The following is a 27,732-nucleotide window of genomic DNA, read 5'->3' as shown; positions in this document are numbered from 1 at the left end:
ATCACTAGCTTTGGAGCAGGCAGGGTGGGGGGGACAAGAGACAGAGCCCCCAGCAAAAGCCCCCAGGGCAGATCGTGCCAGGAGGCAGAGATTCACAGGCCAGAGCACAAGGAGAGCCGCCTGGCCGGTAATTCCATGGCATTCTGCCAAAAGGTTGGGCACAACCTGGCCAGAAGCCCAGACATTGAAAAAGCAGCCTGGAAAGTGAGGTCTTACCAAGCCCATTAGCAGCCTGTGAGTTTCCCTGTCCTGGATCCCTCCCAGGGCTTGCAGGATGCGATTAACCCAATTTTCCTAGGGAAGTCCTATCTCCCTCCTCTTCAGGTTCCTCTTCTCTCTTCCAGCAAGCAAGCAAAGAAGTTCAGAGGGGGGGATCTGCATCTTCTGAAATGCTCCGCAGTTAGATCAGAGCTATTCTTTCCCACCTCACAGTGACTCTGCCCAGTCAGGTGAAGAAAAGGAAGGTGGCAAACAGGGACGAGAGCCTTCTGGTGGAGGTAAGCACAAAAACTGGGCCAGACTGGTGAGACCCAGCCAGCACACTATGCCTCCCGAGTGCAACCCCTGAGGGAAAACCCCACAAAATACCACATTACGTTTGAATGGTCCCAACCCACCGCTAAGACTGTGGCGGCACTTTGCACGGCCAAGGTCTGAAAGCCGGTTTTAACATCTCCTCCAACAGCCTCTCACTTCTTACTCTTGCCCAGGTTTTGGAGATGATTTTTATTTATTTGGTATCTGTTGCCATTCTGAGATGCAATGACAATTTTTCAGCAACTTCCAGGGTGCCCTTTGAGAAGCGTGGCTTTCGGTCCAGCTCTCTCCTGTTGTTTCAGTGGGAAGCCCAACGCACACAGCGTTTAATGAAGCTGCACTCAAAGTGCCAACAGCAGCTAATGAATTACTCCTTGCAACACTGCTGGTCCGCATTTGACTGATGGAAAGCTGCCTACAAAGTCTAAACAACTTGCCCAAAGCTTACCTGAGCCATTCTTCTAAGATCTCCTTCTTTTTAATAGATTATCCCTACATTACTTACAGTTGAGACAAATTTGACATCTGAATGCAGAGACGATCATGATGCTAAAGCAAGGTGATGCTGTGCCCACACGCAGGCGGGGAGTGGGCTCTGCACTAGCTCCTGTTGGCGTCTTTCTGGGAGAAATTTGCTTTTTAGCAGAGGTGCTTTTTAGCACGAGTGCCCGAGAGGGAGAAAAGACCTTCAGAAACTGTGATGACAGAGAGTTTACCTGAGCGGGATAAACCCTGGAGTACTTCAAGTTCACTAAAAACGTTGCCAGTGACATATTTTGGGCCCCACAACGACAGGGCAGGGCGCGCAAGGAGAGAGGCAACCTCTGGGAGCCCAGGAGTCTCTGCTCGGGGGACGAGGGCTGGAAACTGCGCTCTTCCCTACACGTTCAGGAGCGTCCCCGAAACACCGCCGGAACACGCCAGGTACCCCAAGGCCTTGCGCTACGGAGCGGCAAGGAGACCCTTCCCCAGCGGTGCCCCCTGACCCCCGGGGAGCGCCGCGGAGGCCGGCGCCGGCCGCGGGCAGAGGCTGCCCAGAGGCGCCGGCCCCGGCCGCCCGGGCAGTCCCGCCGCCGCTCCCCGGCCCCGGGACTGCGCTCCCCGCCGCGGAACGCCCGCGGGTGGCTGGGGGCTCGCCGCCCCCGGCGCTGGAGCAGGCGGGCCCGGCCCGGCCCGGCCCGGCCGGCCCCCCCCCCTCCGCCCCGAGGTCGGGGGTCCCCGGGAGCGCTCGGCCCCGCGGGTGGCCCCGCTCCGCCGCGCCGGCTCTGCCTGGCTGGTGGGCAAAACAAAGCGGAGACGGGGAAGGGAAAAGGGAGAGAAAGTGCGGCTCCTGCCTCCTCCCGGCCCTCCGCCTGGACCTCCCTGCGTGAGACAGCGCTGCAAGCGGATCCTGACCGGGGGCAGGGGGTGGAGAGAGGAGAGAGGAGGAGGAGGAGGAGGACGGAGGGAGGGAGGGAAGGAGGGACGAACGGGAGCCTCTCTCCTTCCCTGGGCTGTTTTTTCAGTTTCCTGTCTCGCATTGTGCTCACAGCGGATATGTGCTGCGCCTACAGGTGTGTCCCCTCCTCGCAGTTTTCCCCGGCTCCCCGGCGGAGGCTCCGGCTGTCGGGGGGCGGCGGCGGATCGCGACCGTCATGTGACGATTAATTTCTCTCGGGGCGGTTTCTCTCTCCTCTCTCGCTCTGCTTTTCCCCTCCCTCGCTCCCCGCCGCTCTCCTCCTTCCTCTCGGAGGTGGCCGCTGCCGCCTTCGCGCTGACTCTCGGCGGCAGCTGTGGCGGCGGCGGGGCCCGCCGGGAGCATGGGCGGCCGCCGGGGGCTGCCGTAGCGCCTCTGCCCAGCCCGCCGCCGCCCGCCCCGGGCTCCCGGGCGCCGCCGCTCCCGCTCGGGCAACTCGGACGGTCCGCGCCCGCGGGGCTCCCTCCCGCCGGCGCCTGCACCTGTTGAAGGTAAAACGCAGCCCCCGGCCCGGCCGCTGCGCGCCTCGGGATGGGGATGAGGATTTGGGGGGCGGGGGGGGGGGGGGGAGCGGATTTCGCGGCCAGGTTCCCCGTCGTCCCCGTCCCCCCGCCCCGCTCGGGAGCTGCCGAATCGCGGCCGAGCAACTTCCCCCCCCCCCCCCCCCCCTTCCTCGGCTGCGGCCCCCGGGGCCGGGGCGGCCGCGGGGCAGGGCGGAGGGGGCTTCCGCCGCGCTGCCCGCCCCCCAGATGGTTCTGGTTAAGGGGCTCCCAAGCGGCGGCTCCGGACTTGGAGCGCCTTTCCCCGGCAGCCGCGCAGGGCCGGGGGCGGGGGGCGCGGGGCGGCGGCGGCTGGCTGCTGGCTGCTGCCGCCCGGCTGCCGGGGAGCGCCGGTGCCCGGCGGAGCCGGCTCCCTCCGCTGCCCGCCGCCGGCGCGCAGCCCCGCTCGGGAAGGGGGGGTGGTGGTGGTGGTGGTGGTTGCGCTTCCCGGGAGTTTCGCAACGCCCTCGGCGCGGCGGGGGTCAGCGGCCCCGGTGCCGCGGCAAGCCCTGGCCCGGCGCCGACCCCGGCCCCGCGCTCCCGCTTCGCACCGCCGGCTCGGGAGCCCGTTCGGGTTTTCCCGCAGAGGCGTTTCGTCTCTTTGCAGGGGCAGCCTTAAACTTTCTTTCCAAAGTGCTAATTAGACGTACCGTACTTTGCTCGTGTTTCGTGCGGGCGAATGAAAGTGCCGGGCTGGAGAGGCTTGTGACTCAAGGCATAGTTATCCGGAGCTGCAGCACACCTCCGCCTGCCTTGTTTGGCTGGGCTGTACCTGCGACTTGTGACTTTGCCTTCTCCGAGACTACTGCGTCGGTCAGTCTCGGTGGCACCCGGAGACAGGAGGGATCAATAACGATTTGGGCCCTTTCTGGGTATAATGGGACGCTCGGGTGAATTGTATACAAAGAAGGAAGTGTGAGTTTGGTCTCTGAAATCTCAGGGAAAATAGCATCGCCTTTGTTGTCCGTGAATTACACCGCCACGGTCCCGTCCCTATCGCCGAGCTTGGCGTCGAACGATAACTTGCTTGTGAGGGAACTTGATGCTTTTGTAACTAACGCTCTTACCTTGAATGTGATGATTAGCTTATTGAACACCAGAGGGAACTCTGAATAGGTAATTCATTCAAGGGAGAGGTATGCTTATTTCACTGTTTATGTTCTCATTACAATGGCATCTAGAAGGAAGCGCAGGTTGGTAAGTAATAGGTGCTGGTATGTACCTCCGACTGGCTTCAGCTTGCTTTACAGTTCTCTTCTGAAGGCGTCAACCCCAGAGCTGGGCTGAAAAACCTCTTTTTTTTTTTTTTTTTTTTCTTTTTTCCCCCCCTCCCCCTTTCCAAAGCTTGAAACATATAACTGGCCTTGCAGGAGCAGGATTGCATACCATGCTGTAGGCAAATCAGCTGGGTGACCCATTCTCTGTGAGCTAGGGAGTGAGATAACACATGTACGTTGGGCTGGCGCTTGATGCCCAGCCTGCCTCTTGGGTTGCAAGACAGATTCAGCGCAGTTGGGTACAGGGGCTGCTGCCTGCGATGGAAAAGCCAGAGCGTGCTTCCAGCCAAAACAAAAGGGAGGAAGTCTGCTTCCGAGCCTGGTGTGGCTTGTCCTCCTTGCCTTGAGTACTTGTGGGTCTGAAGCCCTGGTGGGAACCTAGTCTGATTGCAGGTGAAGTAGAAAAAGTTATCTTTCTTAGGATATGTTACTTAAACCAACACAGAAAGTAAATGGCAGTGGTGTTTGGGAAAGGAGTTTGAATGGTGGCTTCCTAGTACCAAAAGCTTTTTAAATTATCTGACATAACTGTAAGAAGCTGGGGTCAACCCACCAAAATGTGGTGCTGTGTTTTGTAGTACAATGAACCCTCAAAACATGCACCTGAAGCTTTGGATGCTCGTGAGAGTCTGTTACTACAGCTAATCAGACTTCTTTGATACTCCTGGATCGTCCGCAATGTGGGAAGGAAAGCACAATAAATACACTGGTGACTCTGACTTGCGCTCCAGGAGCTGAAGCATCCAGCTGTTCATCCTGTCCCTTTGCCAGAGGTTACTCTGCCATTCAGACTTGTTTTCCATCAGACTTTGAATCTGCTAGAGTTTACAGCCTGGCATATGAATGTAAATGGTGTTTTATGGCTGTTCATGTTAGTGTGTAATGCTGTGAAGTTCGGTAGCATGAGCCTCCTGTTCGTCTCTCTGTCCTGGCGGAGGGACAAGGCAAACAGCTGGGGTCAGCTAAATCGAGCTGCAATTGTAAACCAGAGCCCATAAGCACCTACGTTCTTCTGAAATGGCAAAAGTGACTTCAGCGAGCTACCTCGTACCGTGTCTCTGGGCAGTGGTAGCGGGGAGGCAGCTCTGCACAGGATGAGCTTGTGTGACCTTCTCGATAAGGTCGGCCACAGCACGCGGGGTTCTGGGTTTCAGAAGGATGTAGTAGATGGTGCACCTGAACAGCCCTCCTCTTCCTCTCCTTCATCCGTTTTGGGAATTAGCAAGTGACCGCAGGGGTTTTTCTTTTAGCCAAACCTTGCTTTCTTCATCTAACTTAAAGACCTATTATGTGAAATATACTCACTAAGGGCACAGCCCTCTTCTGCCTGAATTTTTGTACAGATGTTGTTGTAAGTAGGATAAAGGCTTTTTACAAAACTGGGAGCTGTTTGCCTTGCATGCAGAAGCTCCCTAAGAACAAATTACATTTTGAAGGGAGATCTCTTCATGAATGCCTATTAAGAACAAAAAAATTCCAGTGAGTTGTTGCTAAGGGGTTTGGATTCTGGCTTGGTTTTGAGAAAATGGTTTGCACATTTATTTATTTTTATGAAGATGTAATATTAAGCATTTGTATTTCTGTTACGGCTATAATTTGGAACTTTTAATACACTTTTAAATTATTTATTGTATGAAGCACTGAATGGGAATATTTATTACACTAGTGTTGCATTCTGAATATTGAATTACAATTGTAAAATTAAGGTAACAAGCTTAAGCTGGGGTTTGCAACTTTAAGCTCTTGCCAGCAAGCAGTTAATGGCACGTTAACTGCTAGTAAAGTAATTGCTACCGTTCTTTTACTGTCACTTTGTTCTCACTCTCCTCCAGTCAGACTGTTCCGCAGCGATATAATGAATATTCACCAAAATAGCTTGGCATTGTCACTTATGCAATTCCTCATCAGATCCAATGTGTTGATGAGCTAATGTGCACTTGATTAAATGTACTTGATTTATGCAAACAAAAACTGTAGGTCCTTCTTGAAGTAAAGTTAGCACCTGCACAGCTGTTAGTGAGATGAGAGTCTAAATAATTAAGATGGAATTAAGTAAACAAACAACCCCAATGTGGTGTTCCTCCTACTTCTTCACCTTTATCTTCTAGTTCAACTCAGTAGTGGATACTTATTTCGGCTTTTCTTGCAGGTTTTCTCATGCACCATAGGAAGTTGTGAAGCTCAGCTTTATAGTGGGGGGGATCCTCTTCTATTTAAATGGCTACCGTTAGAACAAAAAAAAAGAAAAAGGCTATTATTAGCTATAATAAAGCCAGGGGTAGCTAGAATTAGTGGAGAATTACTTTAAGAATTATAAGTATGAGGCTAGCTTGGACTTGACATTGGTCTGTTAATCCTTGTTAAAAAAAAAAATAGAACAACACAGCTTAAGTAAGTCATGGAGGGTGGCGTCTGTTAAAAAATCCTAAAAATCCAACAACTAATATTTGGATAGTAAGTGGTTTAATGGCCTACTCTTTGCTTGGTCAAAACCCATGTAGACAAAGTGGAAATAGCAAGTTGAAAATAGCTGTTCTATCTAACTATCAGTGGCTTAGTGGTACAAAAAGCTCTCTAACTGTCTACAAAATTGCTCAGATCTGGCTACAAAAAGAGGCCATGGAGTCCTTGCCCCTGGGGGCTCCAAAGCGTACATGGAGGAGGGAGAGGGCACGTGCTTGTCTAAGCCCTGGAGCAACGGGGCAGACTGGAGAGCTGCTCAGGGGACCATGCAGAGTTGGGACCTATTTTCTTTAGACAGATAGTAATTTTGTTATCTGTTACCATCAAGTATTTCTGTTTCTGTCTCTGTAGTTAAGTCTCTGGAAATACATAGCTTTTGGATCTCTCCGAGTTTCCGTCTCGGATAGTTGAGGGAAGACTTCTTGTCATAACGTCCAAAAGTGTCTGTGCTTAACAGATGTTGGTAATGATTATCAGAAAAATCTCCGAGCCAACTTGATCATGAGCCTCTGCTCAATTGCTCAGCCTGAGACTGCCATAACATGGGGCACAGTTTGTCCCCAGGAATGTGTCACCAGAGCTGTGGTCACCAGCCACATGCTCATTGGGACGCTCAGTTTCTCTCTGGAATTTGGCTTCTGGGAGCCAGTGCCAATGTGAATTGATGATTAACTCCATGCTGAACTCCCCAGGCTTGAAAGCCTTGGCACTCGTCAGTAGACACAGTCCACCCAGCGCTTTCTGAGGTGCTTCCAACCTTCCTCCACCTTTGTGGTTAGCTTCTGAGTTTCTGCCTTTCTGGGTTCATTTTTGACATGCTGCCTTCCACCACCTGCCCTCAGGTAAACAGCTGGAAACAAGTGAAATTAGTAGTTTTGATTTATTCAGTAGAACTGTGTCATCTTCAAAAAGTTAGTTACCTAATTAAAACCTTATTTCTAGTGTTTCACTTGCTTTTCTTTTTAACTAGCATCACTAATTTAAGGCCACGGGTAAAAAGCAGAGGCAGTCAGTCTCGCCTCTGTGCCCAGCAAGATCGTGGAGCAGTTCCTCCTGGAAACTATGCTAAGGCACATGGAGAATAAGGAGGTGATTTGCAACAGCCAACATGGCTTCACTAAGGGCAGATCGTGCCTGACAAATTTGGTGGCCTTCTACGACGGGGTTACAGCATTGGTGGATAAGGGAAGAGCAACAGACGTCATCTACCTGGACTTGTGCAAAGTATTTGACACTGTCCCGCACAACATCCTTGTCTCTAAATTGGAGAGATGTGGATTTGATGGACGGACCACTCGGTGGATGAGGATTTGGCTAGATGGTCACACTCGGAGAGTTCACAGTCAATGTCCAAAAGGAGGCTGGTGACGAGTGGTGTTCCTCAGGGGTCAGTATTGCAACCGGCACTGTTTAACATCTTTGTCGGTGACATGGACAGTGGGATCGAGTGCACCCTCAGCAAGTTTGCTGACGACACCAAGCTGTGTGGTGCAGTCGACACACTGGAGGGAAGAGATGCCATCCAGAGGGACCTTGACAGGCTTGAGAGGTGGGCCCATGTGAACCTCGTGAAGTTCAACAAGGCCAAGTGCCAGGTCCTGCACATGGGTTGGGGCAATCCCAAACACAAATACAGGCTGGGCAATGAGTGGATTGAGAGCAGCCCTGAGAAGAAGGACTTGGGAGTGTTGGTTGACAAGAAGCTCAACATGACCTGGCAATGTATCCTGGGCTGCATCAAAAGCAGCATGGCCAGCAGGTCCAAGGAGGTGATTCTGCCCCTCTACTCTGTTCTCATGAGACCCCACCTGGAGTACTGCATTCAGCTCTGGGGCCCCCAGCATAAGGAGGACATGGACCTGTTGGACAAAGTCTAGAGGAGGGCCATGAAGATGATCAGGGGGCTGGAGCACCTGTCCTGTGAAGACAGGCTGAGAGAGTTGGGGTTGCTCAGCCTGGAGAAGAGAAGGCTCCAGGGAGACCTTATAGCAGCCCTCTAGTGCCTCAAGGAGGCCTACAGGAAAGCTGGGGAGGGACTTTTTACAAGGGCATGTAGTGGTAGGACAAGGAGTAATGACTTTAAACTGAAAAAGGATAGATTTAGATTATATGTAAGGAAGAAACTCTTCACTGTGAGGGTGGTGAGGCACCGGAACAGGTTGCCCAGAGAAGCTGTGGATGCCCCATCCCTGGAAATGTTCAAGGCCAGGTTGGATGGGGCTTTGAGCCACCTGGTCTAGTGGAAGGTGTCCCTGCCTGTGGTAGGGGGGTTGGAACTAGATTATCTTTAAGGTCCTGTCCAACCCAAACCATTCTATGATTCTGGTAATTGCAGTGAATGGATTTTGTATTACTTGACAGTCACAGTTTTTATGTTGCAGATATGTCTGTCTTTCTCCTTTCTGTCTGTCTGTCTTTCTCCTTTCTGTCTGTCTGTCTTTCTCCCCTTCCCCCTCAGTCCTACAACAAACTAGGAAGTTGTGGTGAAGCTTTTGCCCCTAAGCTGTCCTTCACCTACTTCTGTGCTGGACCTACACTGGTAGACCTGTTGGGAACACTCTGCCAGGTTAAGGACACAGGAACTGCCTATGATCAACATGACTTTAATTAAAAAATCCACGGGACTTTTAGCGCTTCAACTGAATTGTTACAAAACTTACCTTTTTAGAACAAGGTATGTTCATGCTTATGGCTGAAAAGACCTAGCTAGTGTATTTCTAGTGAAGCTGGATTAGGTCTATGTGTTGATTTGGATTGAAAGAAGTTCTCATAAACCTGACACTAATCTTGCTATGTCTAAACGGATCGTTAGGGTGATAGCTGGGTCTCTTGGAGAAGTGATGCAGAAATCAAGATTTCTCACATTGCAAGCTTAACCTTCTGTCTGTACTAATTGACTGTGTTTTGAATATGTAGAAATGTCAGGAGTGAACTCCTTGCATCTTTTTCCCCCTGGCAGGGCTCTTGTTTATTTCCTATATTGTTGAAGAAGAGATAGTATCTCTTTCTGACAGATGTATGTAAGAGCTGTATATAAAGATGTAGCTCTTGCATTCCTAGTTGCATCACTATTTAGAATTTATGAAGGACCAGTTCTTTAACCAGTGTTTGCCCAGTGGGAAAATAGTGATTAGTTGAATGTATTCAACCATAGGAAGAAAGCAGAGGGCACAAAAAATAAAATACACTGATTTAGTAAAAAGGGTGCAAGTGAAATACAAGGTGAGGTCTCCCATCCCGAATCAGAAGGATGGTTTAATAATCTTTTGCTTGGACTTAGCCTAGGTATACACAGCAAATAAAAGCTTCTTTCCTGAAGATAAGTGGCGCTTGGAATGGTTTATAGTAGCAGGCTATGTTTTCCTTCAGCTTGTAATGGTTAGTCCTTTCCCTTTAATGGATCTGGTTATGCTTATTGCAATTAGAAGTCCAAAATATGCAGCTTCTCTCTTAAATACATGAGAAGACTGTTAACTTGTCCTTCCTTAACATGCTGCCACAGCATGTGTTGAACTTATGTGCTATGTTCGTTTAATCAGTATGAGACAAATTGGTATAAACTTAATGTTGGGCCCGTTGAATTGTAAGGCAACAAAGGCAATAGTTTAACCTCTTCTATTTCCAGTCTTGTGGGATTAGTAAGTAGTTAAAAAGCTTTAAAAGGTTTTGCTGTGCAGTTTTGATTCACACATCAGCAACTGGACCTTTTTCCCTCATGAACTAACACCCCATGTAAACTCTAGTTTGGGATTGCGATGCATGCATGTCACCCTTATGGGTATAAGTTACAAACCTAGAAAAGCAACTGCAATAGGTCACTTTTGAGATATTTATTTTTCCTCCCAAACACACTAAATGGAGGTGGTTTTTTTCTGAAAGGCTTTTACTCAGGCAGAAAGTGTCTTTGAATACTTTGAAGAAGTTTTTCAAGAGTCAATAACTCTACAGCCACGAAGCTGTCTTCGTGACTGGGAATATGTATCTGCTGTGTGCTCCAGGTGTTGTCTTCTGCCCACCCAAGCTGTTGAGATGAAAAACCAAAAGACTGCACTTGCCTTGGCAATCCTGTGGCACTAAATGGTGGTATGAGTTTACTTATTAGTACATTGGATAAAACTCCAGAGAGGTGATGTTTATGTTTATTAACAGATGGCCTCTTCATTTGACATTTAGCTGGGGGAAGGTATGCAAGCATTTCACAGTCCATTGTGCATTTAATTCAGTGTTCAGTAGCATTAGTAAAAATTCAGGGCAATACCCTTTTGGGTTTTTTGTTTTGTTTGAGGGTTTGCGGGTTTTCTTGTTGTTGAGACCATTCAGAGTTTAGGGTCAGAGGAGCTGTCAAGTCTTGCAGTTATTTGACCATGTCACTCGGCTATTGCTCATGGGCCAAACAACTCCTTGGACTAAAACATAACTTATCCTGAAAATATTGAGAAAAAGAGAATCCATCTTTAAGAATGTTGTTCCTGTTTGTTTCTCCCTGTTCAGATTTATCTCTTGTTTCTAACAGGAGTCTTCTATGCTTTTGGCTTGCATCTGTTGGTCCCTTTTAAGTCTTCTTGTGGCTGTATTAAAGTGTTTTTTATTGCTGGTATTATTTTTTTCCTTAAAGAAGATCAAGTAAGCTGTCAGTTGTCTGTGTGGCTTATCAGAAGGACTGAATCTTTAAATCTGATTATACATAATGCTTTTTTTCCCCTCTAGATGCTAATTGCTTTTGCGGCTCTGCTCTGCATGTTTTCTAATTTTCAACATCTTTTTTCTGAGCGTCAACCATGGAACTGGGTGCAGTATTTCAGTGTCAATCTTCACCATTGCATACCCTATCCCACCCCATCCAGTATTTCCATTCACTCTCATATCTTTGCAGCCATGAACCACATTAGCCTTTTTAATAACAACAGAAGCTCTGAATGTGATGTGTAGTTGTGAGGCTATGATGACCTTCACATCCCTTTTGGTTTCCTTGCTTCTTAAGGTCATGGTCCTCTGATTTGCAAACCTTACCTGCATTCCTTGTTACTGGATTCGTATATCTGTGTTCAGGTATCTTAAGACTGTTTTTGGTTGGAATGAGCCCAGCTTGACAAGTAATTGAGCTAACACTATGTGATTTCCTTTCTGTTTTTATTTATCACGCTACTAAACCATGTAATCCATTAATTTTACCACCAAGGACATGCTTATTTCCAGGTAGCTAATAAAACACTTAGGTAATATAGAGCATAATTCCAGTCATTGCAAACTGCAAAAGGAGCATTGCAGTTGCATGGTGATGTTACTCAGTAATGACAACTTTTTTGACATCTTTCAATTAACTAATTTTTAATCTATTTGGCCTATATGTTTTGATACCCTGTTTGTAAAATGCTGTTGATTTGATGTTTCTTGGCTGTTACGACACATCTTTAAGTCTTCAATTGCTGTATTCAGTGTGAAATCAGTAGATTTCACCTTCCTTACTCTTCCTCCTTTTGCATTTATACAGATGAAAATGAGGAATTTTCTACAATGTCTTGAGATGCCAGCTCCAAAATGATTCTTTGCTTAGAATACCCATAAACCCACTGAACAAGCTATTTCTGTTTGATTGTGCATGTTGCCCAGTCCCTTGTCTTATGTATTCTCTGAAGCATCTTTTCTGTGTCTCTCCCAGCAGGAACAAGTACACGTCAAAAAGCACTTCATCCTGGAAGCTATTTGCACAGAAGCCTGAGCCACAAGAAGTCCCTTTCTCTAGCGGCAGTTGTGCTGCCCAGGTGGGCTTAGAACTCATTTCGACAAGTTTGGGTTTTTTTTTAACCTTTGTTTCTTCTTCCAAAGTGGTGTGTTGCTTGCTTGAGAAGGAGGAGGTCCTCTTGTAGAGCACTGCAGTGCAGTTGGCTTGGTGCATCGAGGCAAGAGATGGCTGTGGGGGGTTTATGTGCTTTGGGCTTTGGTTGAAATATTACAGCCTTAAATTTAGTGCAAAAATCTGGCAAGAAAATGTATTTACTTTGTAATTGTCCTGGATACTGTCTGATTTAATAGTGATTTTTATGTGTATTTTTATACCTCCTGGATCTGTAGTGTAAAATGACATTAAGCAACTTGTGCATGTGAATCATCTCCAAGGTAACTTAGTTATCAAAACATAGTATCTCAATTGCTCAGAGTAACACTTTCCACTTCTCTAATTGCACTTTTGCAATCTGTGTTGCTTATATGGCCACTGTTCAAATTATTGTGTACAGGTGTATTTGGTAAGGACTTTCCAATTTACTTTTCCCAGTTGTAGCAATTAGTTATTATCTTTTCATTTTGATCCTGAGGCCTGTAAAATAAGTGAGTAAATGTAAACAGCATCCTTGAAACTAAAGTCTTCATGGTATTTTCTCCTACTGATAATTTGAAGAGGCAGACTGTGTTTTCTGTTGTCTGTGGCATAATTAATCTACTTGGATTATACTTGAACAGGAACTCAGAAGAGGGTTTAACAGCGTTGGAAGTTAGGAGCTTTTGAGTAAGACAGCACTGCAAAGTTGCTGTACATCATTACTCAGCTTGTTGGGAAAAGAAGAGACTGGTAAATTTGTGGCCAGAAATGGCTACGTACTTGCTTCCTTTCTCTCTCTCTCTCACAGACTTTTCTATGTCGCTCACACCTTTCATGCACAGTAACTTGGCATGGCCAGGTTGTTTGCTGCTCTGTCTCTGTCCCAAACTGAGATGCTCCTACACCATGCTAGTAGTTCAGTGGCATCAGTCAGATGAAACAGGCGTATCTACTGGAGTACCAGAAGTCGGGGCTGCTTTGTGTGTAGGTTTTGTGTCCAGAGTGCCATCTGTGTGATCCACTGTATGCAGTGGGGTCCTTTAGGTTTCTTGACTGGGGACTTCATACACTCTGGTTTTGTTTCTGCCTTTAGCAAGTAATTTCATTTCTCTCTGATTTTTTTTTTTTTTTTTTTTAAATTATTTTGGCATTGCCTCTTTTGGGGAAAATTTGGGGGAATCTGTACATGAAAAATACAGTTTATTGGTATTTTCGTCATATATAAGTAGGGCAAGTGGATGCTGCAGCATTCCTTCTTGCCCAGGAAGGGTGGGGACCTGATAATTCTATAAGCTATCCTGTGTCCTCTCCCCAAAAGCCCCTGTCCAAAAGCAGACCTGCATCCCCAGATTTCCTGGCTTAAGCAAAGCCTTCTACAAAGCACTTTTAGATCAGGCTGTGTGTACCCATGAGATGACTTGGCAGAGAGGGGAGCGTTTCTGTTCCAAGTGGGTTAGCAGCATGCACAGACCATCATTCAATGATATGAAATCTTCGGTAGCAGCTCTGCTGTAAGTAGTTCTGCCATCGCTGGCCAGTAGCTGCTTGGTTGTGCTACCATGACTGTCCTGTGGAGCTGTGCTGTGAACTGGACAGGAGAGCTGATCTGGCATTATACCATATTAGATGTAGTTATTACATGGCTGTTAAAAAGAATATTTAAATGTTTCACTGCATCTCTGATGTGTTTCACAGCATGGCCCTGCAAACACGTGTTATTTTGCAATGTTGGATTGAGGAGCTGGAAGGCCAAAAAAAAAAGAGGATTCAAGTCCCGCTTAAATTAATTTTGTTGCCAAACTCTTTGTGTTATCAAGCCACGCTCTCTTCCTTTCCTGCCCATCCCCTCCTGGGTGGCCCTATTAGACAGGAAAGAGGAGGCTTTTGCAAACAAAGTTAGGGTGTTGAGCTCCTGCTTTCAATAGCAACCATGCCCCTGCATAGTTTTGCTTCCATTGGGAATAATATGAGGTGGCTTTAAACTGAATAGGGCCATTTTGCATAGAACTGGCTAGTGCCTTTATTCCTTATGGGTGCTCTAAATACCATGTCCATTTGCACTTCATGGGGGAGCTTTCTCAGTACCTGTTGGTTTTCTTTCTCAGCTAATGACCCCCCATGCACTGCTAGCGCACTCTGTAGTGTTAACCATGCACATAGTCACTTCCTTTTCCCTCTTACCTCATCTTAGAAGACTTTGCTCTTGAATCTTGTAAATGGGGTGATAATTTCAAAGCAAACAGCTTCCAGTCCCTTCTTGCCAACTTTTGCCCACAGGTATGCAAAGTAAACAGTGCAGTTAGGAAATTAGTTATGTACCTTCCCTCCTAGTGCAAGGCATCCCAGGATGGCTTGTAGCTCTTTAAGTAATGAATAACGGGAGAGAATCAGGTCAGTACGCCCAAGTTGCGTTTTAATGTATGGAGCCATTGCACAGATCATTCGTATTCTTAAGAAGCTTTAGGAAAACCTTGTAAAATGTGAGGCTTTAAAAAAATCTCCACTATTCATGTATTGAACGTAAAGGTGGTTTATTGCTTGCAGCAGAGAAAGAAAATCAAAATATCAAGGATGGGGTAAAAGAAGTATAGATAATTTTCTTCACATATAAGAAATAACTTTGAAGCAGACTTCACCTTAATACAAGGATTCTTACCTCTGTTAGGCTCTTGGAGAAAGCTTAGAAGGATTTCCAGGTGCTACCATGACATTTATAGGTTTGGTTTGGAAACCGTGGGTCTGGATGCTGGAATGGCGGGTACACAGCAGTCGCAGGGTATGAGACCTGTAATAGGGTATGCAGATGCCATCATGGTGTGTTTATTCAAGGAGACAAGTGTAGGAAACTATTTTAAAATGTGACTTTAAAAAGCTGACAAAGAAATGGTTAATGCTTAATATATTTAGCTCCAGCCTAGGTATTGAACAGCCTTTGCCAATTAAGCAATAGGAAAATTTGTTAAATGTGAAAACTAGACCTAAGGTTATCGACCCTGAGGCTCAGCTACAAGGGGATGGCGTGGCTGTAAAGAGGAATAACCATTATTTGATCTCCTCCAAATGAGAGAGGGCAGGTCCCAAGTGTACGAGGCTTGCAGGAATTCAAATCAACAGTCGAATTACAATCTAATGAGGCCATGAGCACAAACACAACTTCAATTTAAAGCTCACATGTGTGGCAGCACAAATAGAAAGCTGGAGGCCCCCTGTCCCAAAAGAAGACCCTTCATTAGCAATTTTACTCCCTTGGCATGCCTCAAAGGGCAGTATCGTAATAACCCATAGTGGTTCTCCCTTCACACATTTCTAACCACTTCATAAAAGTAGCTATATGCATGGAGTGCTCTCTACTTTTTCGAAATAGGATCTCTGCTATAAAAAAAAAATTATATATTTTATGTATCTATAAAATATAAAATTATATGTAATATATATAATATGTACAATATATTTTATAGTTACAATTGATGTGTTTTTAAAGGAAAGTATGCTCTGTCATGTGAAAACTTTCCCTTCATGTTTCCCAAGTGAAGGTTTTGAAATTTGCTGAAGGTAGGCGTTTTTTTAATAGAAATTCCTTGAGTACCATAAATGCTAACTCAAAACACCTGAAAGAATGTAACATATCTGTCTTCTGGAATATTTCAGTTGTATTTGTGCCAAATGCAGAGCAGCAAACTGAGCTGCAAGGGCCTAGTTTGGCTGTACCTGTAGTCCCTAGAATGCATGAGCTGATTTTTTTTTTAATACAGATTTAATGCTAAGCTGTTATGTTTACCTGAAGGCAGAGGAAATATTACAATTTTAGTCATTTATATATATATTAGACACAAGGTAAGGATGATATGTTCCTAGAATAATTTCTTATTAAATAGTTGTGCTTCAATAAAGCATGAGATCAAACATCCCAAACCACACAGTAACTTTTTTTCCTCTTTAGTTCAAATAAACCTCACCTCAATTGACATATATTTTTCTTTCTGAGTGAAATTATGAATATCCTCTTTACAAACCAAAGAGATACTAGGAGTTGAGGTAGCCTTCTGCTTAGCCTAGTCCCCATGAAACAGACACTGCTTTATGAGATTTGATTCAGCATCTGCTTTTTACCTGTGAATCCTTAATGAGGTTAAAGCTGTCCAGGTAAATACAATTACAAATGTGATGCAGATCATACCAAAGCCAGGAGATCAGCAGTCCAGAAGCTTTATGGCTGAACTAGGAATCATCAGAGTAACCTTCTCTTCAGTGCACACCCATTCCCATTCTGTGCCCATCTTCTGGGGAAGAAAAAGCAGTGGTAGTCAGTGGGACAGACTGTACCTTCCTGGCTTATGCTGTGCAAAGATCAGCAACCAGGTAGGAATCCAGATTTTTATTTATTTTTTTGTCCTCTGAGTGGCTGAATGGTTTTCCTCTTGCTCCGTGATCAGACAGAAGGCAACATCTTACCTACTTCTCTGTCACGGTTACAATAGCTCCTTTCTTTTTTTTCCATAGTCTAAAGATGATTTTTTTTTTTTTTCCAGACTGTATATGTTAAGTATAGGGGGGACAATATGTTTATTTTTCATCCTTTTGTCTGGAGAAACCTGGCAGAAGATTGCTGAGTGCTGGGAAGGCTGGCTAATGGGAGCAATCCTTGCAGCCGCTTCATATTATTTGCCTGTTTGAAGCGAGAGATTAAAAAACCTGGGTGACATCTAAGCTGGGTTTTATCTCTTTGGTGTGACAAGGCTGCCCATGTGGAAGTTTTGAGAATGCTGTAATATTTTTGCTGTTTCTAATTTTAGCTATAAATATCTATGGCCTACTTAAATAAGATGGACCAATGTACCTCAAACTGAATAGCTGATTACAAGAAAATCAGATTGCTTTCCTCAATTGAGCAGTTGCGCAAACTCAAAACATTCAGAAAAGGTGAATTAACTGAAGGTGTGGGGATGGAGTATGCCAAACCTCAAGCCACCTGTGGGCAGGGGGTGAAGGATGCAAAGTGAAGGATGGGGCTGTACTTATTTGCTCAGGATCAGAACTGCAGATTTATTCGCCAGGCCTGGCAGATCCAGGAGTAGAAATCATGTGTCCAAAGACCTTTGTGCTTAGAGGCCCTCAAGGATCTCCTCCTGGCTGAAGAATGACCCTCAGGTGGTGGTTTGGCTCTATATCGTACATAAATTGTACAACTTCAGCTAATGAGAACGCACTAAGATTACACTGAGTGCGTGCTTACACAAGAAAATTAAATTGTGAATCTGTACAACTGGGTCTGGTCAAAATAAAGTATCACAACATCAGTCACAAGCAGAGGCACATGAAGGAAATCCTTCACCAGTGTTCGTCGGGAGCACTGCAAATGCCTTGCTGTTCCTGGAGTGCAAAATCATTCCTCCCTCCTAAAGAGCATCCAAATGCTTTTAATATTGACCGGGAGATTAAAAAAGCCCCAACAACTAAGTGTACAGCTTGGATCCTATTACTGTATTGAATAGCTATTAATATGGCTGCTGTGGGAGATGTGGTGGGAGAGGAAGCGTTAGCTGCCTATAGCTGCAAACTTAAGAGCTTCTAAAGTTTTAAAATGCTCCTGCTGCTTCCTCCCACGTCAATACTACCTGCCATCCTCTATTTGTATTTTGTACGTTGACTTGGGAAAAGATTTGATTTGACGCTACAGCACAGCTTGAGGAACTGGCTGTACAGAATATTAATATCTGGTCTTGTTTCATTAATATCAATTTCAGGCACGCATTCCAGAGGGGGTTAATATTAAGCTGATTTTAACCGCAGCAGTATTGTACAGATTCCTAGGCCGAACGCACCAGCTGGTTTGCACTAAATTTTACAGTGCAGGAGACAAGAAACAGACTTCCTCACAGAAAGGGAATGTGGCAGTGGAAGTCCTGGAAGCACAGGGAGGTTTTAGGCACTGAGTGGGATGTCTTGCTTTCTCAGAGAGGTCTGGCAAAGGCAAGGCGGGACACCAGAGGGATGGCTGGTCTTGCCTGTGCTCTCCCCTTGGTTTCTGATGTTGCTGCTCACCTCAGGTTCTTTGGCCTGATCCCACCTTGGCTCCCTTGTTGACTTGTATTTGTCTCACGTTGTGAGTTGTAAGCTTTCAGCCAGGCTGCATTTCTGGCCTGGCTTGTGGCCATCTGCCCAGCTCCTTGCATCCACCTAAAGTAGAAGCGGTTGTGCAGCCACTTGCTGGAAGTTGGAGCAGACATTGCAATGGCGTGATGTCCTGCAAGACCACCAAATGAGGCCATTAGACATGAGGGGTTTTTGGTTTTGTTTTTTTTTTTTTCTTTTTTTTTTTTTTTACAGTTCAGATATGCAGTCTTGGAAGAAGTGAATGAACCATATCCTTCTCTCTTTCTCCACTCTTTCCACCACATAAAATGGCATAATTAGGTAGCAGCTATGTTGTTTTACAAATGCCTCTATGCGTGAAATTAGTGTGCTTCCAAAAAAAGCCCTAAAACTGAAAGACTCGGCAATGTTTGTTACAGTAAGTTAGGCCTATGACATTCTATCCTCTGAGAAATATTCCTGCATAGGATCTAGTTATCCAGTTCATCAACATGCATAATTTCTTGCACTACTCTTAGCTTTGAGTCACGATTGGATTTTGTGAAGATATCTGCAAAGGAGTTTTATGTATTGAGCTGTATGAAAAGAAAAGGTTAAAAATTGTTGCTGCAGCAGCCGTGGAAAGCTATAGCATAAACGCTCACTGCTTTAAAATATGAAAAAATGGTGTCTTTTAAATATCAAAGGGATTAGTATTAATCCAGCACTTGTGATTTTCTTAAATCACGTTATTTGCATAATAATACTCACCACCTGCTATATCTTCAAAGCGCTTTTCAGACATTAACTAATTGATCTTTGTAACACCCCTGTGATGTAAAGACCTGTTATTATCCCCACTCTGCAGATGTGGAAACCAAGACCCACAGTAGCTGAAGGAACTTGTTGGGCGCAGGGCTGAGACGGTGGCATCGTGGGCGCTGGGTCCCTATTGTCCTTGTCCTCTGGGAGTTGCTGCTCGCAGCACTTCCACGGGCAGCCGTGCTTTTTTCTTGCCTGCCTTTATTTAAGAACAATAAAGGCACAGAGTTATTTCTTTGTGTCTTTGAAGGGATATTGTCAGGGGATGTTTGTTTGGTTTGATTTTGAGGGTTTTTTGCTAAATGATTTTGCTCCGGATTTTAGTCGCCGTGTAGCTGAAGACACCCAAGACGGAAAAGCTTCTTGCAGCTCCTTATTGTCTGTGTGCACCGCAGCGATACTAGTTGAGAGCTTTTAGGCACATTGTTCTTTGTTCAGGACTCAGTGTGGTCTTCCTATTAGGAGCCTTTTGGTCAAATTTGCCCCTGCTTGTCAGAATAAGAAATTACTAAAATGGGAAGTGACAGGGTGAGTTGCCTGTTGTTACAGAATTTCAATACCTATCCCCATCCCGTGCTGGTGGTGAGCGGCAGTGCCCAGGTGGCTGCCAGAAGAGCAGCCGGTGTTGGGCCGCTCCTGCGGTAGGAGATTGGGGTGGTGATGCTGCCAGCATGGCAGCGTGTTCCCTCCCTGGGGAATGTCTGCCTCCCGGTTTTCCTTTGCTGTGTGTCTGGGGGAGCCACAGGTGCGCGTTGTCCCGGCCCTTGGCTGTGTGGGTGACACACAGGTGACGTGCAGGTTCCCTCGACCTCCACCACTGCTGCCTTCGGAGCAGAGCTTAGTAAAATGCCAGGTCGGTCTTGGCAAGTGTTGTGCACCTGGAGCAAAAATGGGGCAAAAATGGAGGACAGGCAGGTGTTACGCACCTAAGTCAAAGAATAGATATTAAAAACTCTTTCACGGGTAATAATTTGAGGAAGAGTTTAAAATGGGGTATTAAAAATATATATTAGAGTCCCTTTAATCTGGCAGTGTCACTTTAATACTTAGTGCAAGGGCTTAATATTGAATTGCATGGATTTGTTTTTACAGATGTTTCAGCAGCATTATCTCCAAGCAGGAAAATAAATCTTGGTGGCAGAGCACTCGGAGCCCGTCAGTGCAGGTTCAGACTAAACCGTAGGAAAAGCCTGTGTCACGCCAGATTTCAGGATATGGTTTCTGATAACGTAGGGTTTCCCAAGCGCAGTGCCCGGGCCCCCACGAGGGCTGCAGCGGTGGCAAAGTAGCAGATTATGTCAACAAGTTAGGGACATAGTTATATGTATTGGCTTTAGTTATTTGGCTAAGCAGGGGGCCAGGGGAGGTGAGGAGGGGGAGCACAAGTCACTCTGAATTCCTTTGTACTCTGGCTGGGACAGATGGGCTGTAATCTCTCCTCACAGCACAAATTACAGGGTTTCCAGACCCTTACATGCTTGTGGGTTGGCTTCTTTTCACTCCCTCGAACGTCGTTTCCATACAGCCTGTGTTGGCTCAGGGCAGAAACAGCGGGATCTGGCTTCAGGTGAGAGCGTTGCTGGTCCCCTGAGGTGCGCTCTCCATGTTTTGTGGCATCTTCAGGTAAAAGGGATGGAACCAAAGAGTCCCCATCCGAAACACTGCTCGGGAGAGGGAGGAGAGAGGGCAAAGCCCTGGTCATGCTCCAAGTGATGCTTGGCAACAGGGGAAGCACTCCAGTGCCGATTAATCTGCTAGTGGTGCGTTTGAAGATGGGGAGAAGTGGGATAAAAGGTGGATCGCTTAGCAAGAGGCCGGGCTGGAAGCGTGGGGCAGGGCGCAGGGGGCGATATGAGCCGGCCGGGGCCCGAGGGTTGAACTCGGCTCGTGGGAGGCATCGTGCCAGCCCGCCGTGCTCCCCTGGCAGGGAGGCACGCGTGCGGTGCCTGGGAGAAGGCTTTGGCCGAGGTGTGCCCGGTGCTCCTAGCAGCCGCAGCGGTGCCCCTCTGCATCCTTCCCCAACGGAGGACGGGGCAGCCCTCATGCCGGCGGGAGCTGGCTGCTCTGAGGGTCTCAGGGAAGTTGCCGTGCTCACGACCATATGGGATTTTTTATTTTTTTTTGTGGCCGAGGGTGCAGCGGCTTGGGCAGTCACCTTAGTCAGGGCTCTTATGCTCAGGGAGTGCCTGAGGGAAGAAATGACTACGGCCAACTGTGGTGTCGCTGGGGCTGGTGGCGAAGCAGAGATCGAGCTTCTTTTTATCGTGCTTGGCAAATGCTTTCTGGCCCTGAAGGGACCAGAGCGAGTGGGAACTTGTAACCCATCTTCCCTTTCCTGCTTTTGCTGCTGAGGTTAAATGTGGACCATCAGATCATGTCAGAATTACAACATGAACATGATGCTGGCATCCTGGCTTCTGAAACATCAAATGGGGGCATGTCTTCTCTCTCCTGATTTTTTTTTTTTTTTTTTTTTTCTTTTTGATTTGAAACTACTGACGTGTGGAGTTCCTTTGTACCATGGATGGTAGATGTACTGAAAGGAGTCTGTAGAAACTTCTTACTTTAACATACTTCTTGTAATTAGGGCAAAAAGCTTTTAAACCCAAATCTGTAACATTTCTGCCCCCCTCCCCCTTAAAATCAAAGAAATAAGAATATTTTTGCCACTCAAACTTATGTTTGAGATTTGGGATTCATTTTTTGGGCTTGAAATTTATGATGGACACAGGGCTGTGTGCAGCAGTGAATGACATCCTACATAGGTCCTGCTGAAGCTTCTTCATACCATCCCATCAGAGGGCCTCACTTCTGGACCGCAGACAACATCAGATGTGATTTATTCCTGGCCTTTGGATCAGCCAGTGCAAATTCTATGTTATTTTTTTTTTTCCTACTGTGAATGCATACTCAGTTATGGGAGTGAGATGATAGCTTTCCAAAAAACCTGGGCACCTGTCAAATAATGACTACTTTTGATCTCTTTTTCTGGTGGGCTGTACTGAACTATCAGCCCACGGGGAGGTCTCAGCAAATTTCGTTTATTTAAAAGAACATTGAAAATAATGGAAAGTGGGTTTGGGGTGGTATCGGAAGAGGCCATATACAGAATCCATCCTCTGTCGTAAGGCAGAATCAGCTGTGGTTAAGCTGTTTGTTACAGATGCTTGTTGAACCTCTTCTTCAGACCTCTGATGGGGAAGACTTCATAGCTGTCTATTCCTCTGCTCAACTATTATTACTGTGAAGTTTTCCCTGATGTTTGTCCTGCAATTCGTGGATGCTGTTTAGGTCTCTTGTCTTTAATAGACATGGCAAATAGTTAATCCCCTTCCTCTGTGAATAATTCCTCTCTATTTGTGTAGTCAATAAAAGCTAAATCACTTGCCAATAATTCTTGGGCCCTTGAAATGGCAAGAAAGCAAGCTTTTAAACTGTTTAAAGTTCTCTTCAGAAATAACACTGCTTTGGCAGTTTATACAGCCTTGAACTTGTTTGTGAGTTGACTCTATAGACTCTGTAACTGGCTAGGCTTGTTTAGTAAACTTTTTAAAACCTCTCACCTTCTAAAAACCAATTGTTTCCATACTGGGGTTATAAATGGAGTTCTGTGCCTCTTACTTGTTTAATTTTGCTGTGAACAAAAATGCTAGTGTCTTCATTCAAGGGCCTGCCTTGCTTTGTACCGGCTGATTTACAATACAATGTGTAAATGTAGTAGCAGCCTGGAACAAAGGAGAGCCTGTTTATCCAAACAAATTTGAGGGTGAGGGTGAAGAGGTAAATTGCAGCCTGTTCACTGAACTGCAGCTTGAAAGCAGAACGAAACAACTGCGCGGGGAAACGTGATGGGCAAAATGATCCTCAGGGGTTTTCGGCCCAGCGTCCCTGTAATTTTAGGGTAGCGCTGACCCAAGGAGCCAGGGCAAGCTATTGGGGTGCCCAGGTGCTCCCCAGCCCTTTGGAGGAGCTTTGCTGGCAATTAAAGATTTTTTTTTTTTTTTTGTAGCCGATTTTCGTGCCCTGCTTGGACTGGTTGTTCTTCTGTAGGCAGTTGTGTGGAGTCCAATGTAACCTCTTGGCAGGTCTTGCTGCAGTCACCGCAGTTCCCCTGTCTGCGGCATTTTAGCCGATTACTTCTACTTGTCCTGAACTAAAGCCAGCAAACACATTTCTCGGGTTTAAGTATTCTGGGTATTTTAGCCTTATTGTTAAGCTTGTGTATTTCAGCTATAACGGCTAAGTCTATTAGCAAAGAGATTAAATTGTGTAGAAGTTATATTGCCTTGTCCAGACATGAAAAATAAATTGTTAGAAATGGGCTTCTGTCCAAGGCGTGATTGCTCCTGGAAAATAAATTGGACAAAAGTACTCACTGTGGTGCTTTGCTAAAAGGCCTGTGCCTTGCATGCTTGCTTTTCGCGCTTCCTGTAGATGAGTTCACTACCTAATTATAAAAAACGTTAAGGAGAATCGCCTATTCAAACTCGTATTGATAGCATGCTTCCTAACGTTGGCTGCGATAAGGGTCTGGGTTGCTGAAAATCTACATTTTTATTCTGCTTCTGCTACTATGTAACAGCTTGAAAGGGTGATTTGCAGAACAAGGAAGGCTGGTTGTAGCTGGGACGTGATAAGGTGAACCCTTCTTTAATGCAGCTCATCAGCTTCTTGGCTCAGTTGCGTCCTGCATGCTGTGTAGTATTTACTGTCATATCAAGCAACATGAAGTTTCATCTGCCCTTTGTTTTCTTGCCCATTAAGTACAAAATTCATTTCGGTTTTGCAGAGCTTTCTTCTAAACTTTCCTGAGTTATAAATTATGGCTTTCTGAAATCTTCAGCCTTGCCTGTGGGAAGAACACTTTAATTTGGTTTAACAGTAGATGAGTAATCTAGCTACACATAGTGATTTTTCAGTTCAGCTGCAGTCAGCTTCTTACTCCAACTGTTCCACTAAAATTTCAAAGGCGGCAATCAATTCCCAGCCAGCCTTGTTTATCCTCCTTTTGATTTTTCTTGTTCTCTTCTTGGTCTGTGACAGTGAAGAGAGCACTATCTTATAAAGCATGTGCGCTGTACTCCTGTTAATGGTTTTCAACATAATTTTGTTAAGTCGGGGTGCTGACCTGGTTCTGCTCCATTTGGTCCTCACCTATAATTTTATCACAGCCACTCAAATATTTCATGCTTGCCATTTCAAAACAGAGGAACAGCATCTCTTAAGGAATATATTTTAACTTGTAGTGTCTGTTTTGGTCCTTCCCAGTGTGAAACTGGGTCAGCGTTAGTTAAACTAGTTTATCTTGTTCTTCGTATACCTGAACACAGAGTCAGGCTGAAAGCTCTCGGTGTGCAGGTTCACTCCACAGCCATTTTATAGGCACCCGAACTTGAAACACATCCTTTCAACATTGGCGAGCTCTGTTCTGCAGATGGGTGGATGGACGGGACGGAGAGACGTAAGGGCTGACTTGTGTCTGCGAGCACAGAGGGTAGCTGTGCTGAGGCCAGCAGGGAAGCTCCCGATTTGGGGCACTGGGTGCTCCTCAGGGTGGCTGGGCGAAGGAAGAGGGATACCCTGATGGTGTGAGAGCTGCTGCCCTGCAAGGTACTGGTGGGTCAGCAGATGGGATGTGCTGCTGATGAGAAGCTTGGTTTTATTCCTGTAATTAGTAGGTAAGGTTAGTTTACTCCTGAGAATGTGTAAGAGGGAGGGTTGGTCTTCAGGGACTGTTACCCGCTGAAGGTGGCGGGGAGGGGAGTTGTTTTGTTCTAAGCAGCTAAGTGTGGTATGGACCGTTTCCTGATGGAAGGACAGAAACATCTTCATAGCTCTTGTTCTAAAAAGCTTTGAGAAGGCTGTCGGTGATGGGTCAGCCCATAAATGTTATTAATTCCATGTGGAGTGGTTAAACTTCTTGCTGACTTAGTTAATGTACCCAGTGAGCTTGGATAAAAGGTTAGAGATGGCAATTATGGAAAAATCCTTTTCCGTTAAGCTTTTCTAAGCTTAACCAAGCCACTGTCAATAATTACTCTTTTTTCCTTGCTGTTGTGGACTGAATCTAATCCAGACTTGGTTTATTTAATTTTTTATTGCTTGAATGTGCACGCTCAAGCTACATGGAGAATATCAAGCTACATTGGGTACACACTGAGCAAATGCATTTGCCGGACGTACCTGGTGTGTTAAGCAGTGAATAGATTTACAGTATGTTTGTAAGTGGCCATAATTGGGTTGTAAAAGTGCATGCTCTTGTGCTTTTATTTCTCCGTTTGTCTCTTAAGTTGAACAAGGCATCTTGCAGAGTGGCATCGGGATGGAGGAGGGGTTCAACCAGAAGGGCTAGAAATAGCAGCTGTTTGTTTATGCCAGGATTTTTATTCTCTCTTCTTCCTCCTCCCTTTCTTAGGGGTAGTCTTATGTATTCCACCCACTCTCATTCCCTTCTGGTGAATGTGTGTGGATATGCTCCAGGACCATATGTGCTCGTAGAGATATACTTCAAAGGAAACTCTAGACCGCCTAGAGAAGCTGTTTGAGTTTAGATGAGCCCTGAATTTGCCGACTGCTACAGCATTTCTTTTGAAGAACCACGTGGCAGTGCTGCCATTTCTTTCCTTCAGCACCTTTACACACTGATGAACACCCTTAGCCCCCAAAGCAAGTAAGCTGCTCATACACATACTCTGTATGAACTTAAGCAAGCTGAATTTCACCTCAAGGCATCAGCTCAGCTGGACTTTTTGGTGGCTAGCTGACATGTTTTGGATCACATGATGTATTCGCCCAGCAGTGAGGGTAACGTGAGGTTGTTTCTTTTTTTCCCCCTCCATGCACAATGATTTCCTGAAAGAGGGTTTTCCCAAGTGGTTTTCCTGGAACAGAAGGCATTTGCCCCAGCTGATTCAGGGATGCTGTCTTACCAAGTTACTATTTCTAGGTACTGAGTATTCTGTCTGCAGACTGGAAAGACCTTGGCCGTGTCTGCTCTGCTGGGCCTATTCTTGGTTAGATGCCTACTTTCTGTTTGACAAACCTCTGCAGATTCTTGGTGGCTTCCATATGATTTGTGTTGTGTTCAACTGAATATGCTAAACATACTCTCGGTTGGGGAATGCAGGGCATCTGGTGCAGATTTTGGCATCCTTTTCCTTCCATAAACCAGAATTGCACAATAGCTGTTCCATTCCAGCAGCAGCAGCTGTTGAGCCTGTGCCGTATTCAAGTGAAATGTTTGCCAAGAGTTGTCCATTAAATTTTCCAATATGAAACATTGATCCTTCATATGAAGGCATTTATTTTAAAAAGCCTCCCTACCTGTTTTTATGGATATTTGGTCAGCTACTCTTGAAAAATGAGTGATTGTACCTGGCAGATGCTTCAATGGACTTTTATATAGCCTCTTTCACTCTTTATGTGCTCTAATCCATGGTGCTGATCTTCATAAATTTGTTTCTGTAGAAGCAAGTTTCATATCCCAGACAGGCTGATCCTGTTTGTAGCTAGCTGGAGGTAAGGGAAGGAAAATAGTTTGATTTTTTTTTTTTTCACAGGTGTTGCCATGCAGTCATGCATTCCCTTCTCCAGCTTTCACACTGGTCAGCCATGAAATGCAGCATGCGAGGGCGTCTATGGAAACCATCAGCTAAAAAACCCCATCCTCTCTGAGCATAGGGAATTGGTTGTATTAGGGATGAGCAGTCTTGCTTGCTCACCTCCTAAGACAGCAGCATGAAATTGCATTTAGAGACTTGACAACAGCAAAAGAAAATGACCTCTCCGCTTCACCCTGCCTGCCTTTGGAAGAGCATGTTTTTGTTAGCCGGGCTGCTCATAAAGGTGCGACTCTCTTTGTTATCCTTAAGATGATCTGCCAGTGTGCTGGGGGTGCTTCTTGGCTCCCCAACCACGTACTTGTTTCCTTCTTATCCGTGGCTGGTGGAGTGTTTGTGTTCACAGGATCATTTGTTTACAAATGATATCGTTTCTCCAGAGACTACATATTCTGATGATGATCAATGGCTCAGTTACTTTTAATAAAGCTGAAGCAGTCAGACACAGGAATTCTTTTGAAGCTGTTGAGGCCTTGTCTGAGTCATATAATGCCTTAAATGAAAACAGAGCAAATAGGAAATGTAGAAGCAAATGACAGGTGTTGGCAGGTAGGATGTTTAGGAATTTTATAGCTTTCACGGCTTTCTTTTCTGCTCAGGGCAGATGATTGCTCTGCCTTTAGGCAAAGACAAGCTGCAAATGAGAAGATGGTGGAGAGAAATGGCTGGCGGTGGCAGGGAGGTGGGTGATGAGTCTGACACGTCTTCCTTTTTCAGCACAGGCAAAGCTCCTTGTTCTGGTGGATCAAGTTCAGCGTTTGGTGCTGACGCCCTTGGCTCTGGAAGGGTGGACATGGGACGAGGCTGGCTGGAGGCCAGGCCTCAGCAGCTCAGCTTCCCACAAGGAAGGGTTTCCTGGGACCTCCAGTAATGATTAGCTCCAAGATGCCCTGGCAGGCATTGAGTGGTATTGGGAAGTGTTTGGAAGCTGATTCTGTAGTCTATAATACATATTCGTGTATGTATTGATCTCCCCCAACCTCCCTACCTGTGAGTGTCCATATGATAGTTTAACTCTTTTGCCAATTCAGGTTGTACACAGCCTTTTGTCAAGCTACCAAAGCAATGGTGCTTTTCTGCAGAGTTGGTAAAAGGTGATCTTTAGATACTACATTTAAATGTAGTATAT

At 45.8% G+C, this 27,732-nt stretch overlaps 1 protein-coding gene across 8 annotated transcripts in view; it reads left to right on the top strand.

Moving 5' to 3' along the window:
* The first annotated feature begins 411 nt into the window (after window positions 1-411).
* Window positions 412-27,732, top strand: part of PLXNB2 (plexin B2) — a 269,974-nt gene continuing 242,653 nt past the window's right edge. For 3 of the 8 annotated variants that reach the window (XM_049813973.1, XM_049813976.1, XM_049813966.1), the window contains exons 1-2: window positions 1,993-2,090; window positions 11,932-12,034. The gene's annotated coding sequence lies outside the window, so the exon portion shown is untranslated. Of the gene's footprint in view, window positions 498-1,992; window positions 2,091-2,134; window positions 2,485-3,632; window positions 3,649-11,931; window positions 12,035-27,732 lie in introns of those variants that run through there. The other 5 variants (XM_049813970.1, XM_049813968.1, XM_049813971.1 and 2 more) reach the window with 5 other exon arrangements.

This window comes from Accipiter gentilis, chromosome 11, assembly GCF_929443795.1.
Source record: "Accipiter gentilis chromosome 11, bAccGen1.1, whole genome shotgun sequence".
Lineage (NCBI taxonomy): Eukaryota > Metazoa > Chordata > Aves > Accipitriformes > Accipitridae > Astur > Astur gentilis.
This window is presented reverse-complemented; position numbering and strand designations above follow the sequence as displayed.